Consider the following 2976-nt stretch of genomic DNA (forward strand, 5'->3'; position numbering starts at 1 on the left):
CCCAAAGATGGTAAGCGGGAGGAAAGACCAGGATTTCATCAACACTTTAGTCTCACGGAAAATTCGATCTAAGTTGTTTTGGGCCAGAAGGTTTAAGTCTTTGGTGACTGTTATGCCTAGGTATCTTATTGAGGCTTTTACCTGGAGATGGAGATTTGTGATGTTCCAGGCCATAATTTCGGTCTTCCCGGCATTTATTTCATATCCGGAGAATTACCCAAATTCCTCCGCCTTCTTTTGTTTTTCATTTGAAACTTATTTTAATGAGGCTTCAGAAAATTAAGCAGTTTCTTTTTGTAAAAAAAAAAAAAAAAAAAAAGGGGAAAAAAAGTACAGGTTCCTTTTATCACTTCCAGTACAATTTGGTAATATACACCGATTTAAAAGGAAATGAGCATTGAAAAATAAAAGTCTGTTTAGATATACCAAGGAGATTGTCCTTTCTTATGTACAAGCACCCAGGACTACCTCCTGCCTTGGTACACTAAAGGAAGGTTATAAAATGCTTTAAAAATATTTTCCACTGAAAAGTAATGAGGCACAATGATTCTGGGAAACGATTAAGTGTCCAGCAATAAACAAAGTTGAACGCTACCTACTGCGAACAGGCCACATTGACACTAGAGGCCAGCCTGTTCTACAAGGCTTCACACAACCATGTTAAAAGTATTCGGTGGACTACTCGGCGCTGCTCCAAGAATCTTTCTAAATTCGGCCAGTGGAAGGATGATCTTGAGTCGAGAAGGACTGTAACACGTGAGGTGAGCATTAGTTGTAACTGTCTCTGTAGGATCCTCCTGACTGCCCGTAGCCCCCACTCCGGCCACTACCGTAAGAATCCCTGGATCCATACCCACCGCCACCATATCCACCGCCACCATATCCGCCAGTCCTGTACTCATATCGATTGCCGCTATTGCTATCACCACCTCGTCCTGCTCTGCCCCCACGCGAGTACCCTCTGCTGCCACCAGATCGTCCTCCGTAGGACCCTCGGCTTCTGTCTGTAGATTTGCCTGCATTGTCAACTCGGATCTGGCGCCCATCAATAGTCTTCCCATTCATGGCATTTAAGGCATCCTTGGCATCTTCTTCACACTGAAAGGTGACAAAACCAAACCCTCTGGACCTATCGGTCTCTCGATCCTTCACGACCACAACTGTTTCAATCGTCCCATAACAGCTAAATGACTCTTCCAAGCGCTGCTCATCTGTATCGTAACTGAGGCCGCCAACAAAAAGTTTCCCTGTATCGTTAGACATGGTGAACACTGTCAGCAGACGGCACAGCCTCGCGACTCGATTCCTCCGCCTTCTTTATGATCGTTGGGAATGCCAAGGCCGGGTCCGTTGTGTAGATGAGAATATCATCGGCATATAGCCCGACTTTCTTCTCCCATCCCGCAAAGGAGAAATGTGGGATGTTGATGTCCTCCCTTATAGATTGGGCAAATGGTTCTATGTACAGATTGAAAAGGAGGGGGGAGAGGGGGGCACCCCTGCCTTGTCCCTCTACTAATTTTGAAAGGGTTTGTTCGTGAGCCATTGACTAGTAGGCAAGCACTGGGGTTGTTGTATAATAGGCCTATCACTCTACAAAATTTGGGACCAAGTTGAAATTTCTCCATTGCTATATTAAGATATGACCAGTTGACCCTGCCAAAAGCTTTTGTGGCGTCAAGTGTCATGATTGCAAGGGGTAAAGAGAAGGTTGAGGCGATGTCGGCGGCTCCCACTAAAACATACGTTAAATCGGCCAGTTGTCGGCCTCCAATAAACCCCTTTTGATCTTTGTGGATAATTGATCCAATCTCGCTACCCAGTCGTGCAGCCAAAACTGACGCGAAGATCTTATAGTCGTTGTTGAGTAGCGAGATTGGACGATATGAACCACATTCGACTGGGTCTTTCCCTGCTTTTGGTATTAAGGCTATGTTTGCTTCTCCCCTAGAACTGGGTGGTGTCTCCCCTCTGATTAGTATACTATTAAATAGGGACGTTAAGACAGGGGTAAGGGTGGAGTTAAGTAATCGATATAATTCCCCTGGGAGACCGTCTGGCCCTGCGGCCTTACCCTGTTTTAAATGTTTGATGACATTCTCCACTTCTGTTTCTGTTATTGCTTTGTCAAGGCTTTCCCTTTGGAGCCTATTTAATTTTGGGAGTGTTACTTTGTCCAACCATTGGGAGCTTTCCTCAGGTTTAGCCTCAGTCGCTTCCGTATAGATGTTTTGAAAAAAATCACTGAAGGCTTCGCCGATGGCGAGGTCAGTTGTCCTATTGATCGTTTCCCCTGTCACTCTCACTTCTTTTATGTAGTTTCTAGACTGGTCCGTTTTTATTTTCCAGGCTAGAAGTTTCCCGGCAGATTCGCCGTACTCAAAGTGCGAAAGCTTACTTGCCTGCCATTGTTTTTTCAGTCTCTCCTGAAGTAGATTGTCTAATTTTTCTTTTAAATCTATTTTCTTCTCTTGGTTGACTGAGGGTGGTTGGTCTGCCAAGTCCAATTGAGTCAGTTCTTGCTCTATTTTTGAGATCTCATTTCTGTATTTCTTTTTCCTATAAGAGGCCCTGTTGGTAATGCAACCCCTTATATAGGCTTTCCAGGCCTCCCATACATTTACCAAAGAGGCAGAGCCCATGTTCCACTCCAGAAAAGAGGCAGTTTAGCATATAAGATAGTTTCTTTCCTCCTCTCTAAAAGTATAGTCCGATCAAAGGACCATGATGTGTGGGCCGGTCTCTGCTCCAGTTTTAGTGTGAAGAGGATGGCTGAGTGATCTGACAGGTGCAAAGGGGAGTATGTCAAATTTTTAATCTGATCTTTGAGAGAGAAGCTAAAGAGGGCATAATCGATTCGCGATTTGTGCCTGTACTTATAGTTGTGAAAGGAAACCCCCAAAGTTTTCCCAGCTCTTTGCCTCCATAAGTCATTTAGCCCCAAGTTTGACATGCAGCTTCTAAGCGTATCTCTCA

The 2976-nt window shown here is 44.6% G+C and overlaps 1 pseudogene across 1 annotated transcript; it reads right to left on the bottom strand.

Moving 5' to 3' along the window:
- Window positions 1-240: 240 nt before the first annotated feature.
- Window positions 241-1295, bottom strand: LOC144819064 (cold-inducible RNA-binding protein pseudogene; annotated as a pseudogene). Its single transcript, XR_013607214.1, has one exon. The product of XR_013607214.1 is annotated as a cold-inducible RNA-binding protein pseudogene (transcript).
- Window positions 1296-2976: the final 1681 nt, after the last annotated feature.

This window comes from Lissotriton helveticus, chromosome 2_1 (genome assembly GCF_964261635.1).
Source record: "Lissotriton helveticus chromosome 2_1, aLisHel1.1, whole genome shotgun sequence".
In the NCBI taxonomy this organism is placed as follows: Eukaryota; Metazoa; Chordata; class Amphibia; order Caudata; family Salamandridae; genus Lissotriton; species Lissotriton helveticus.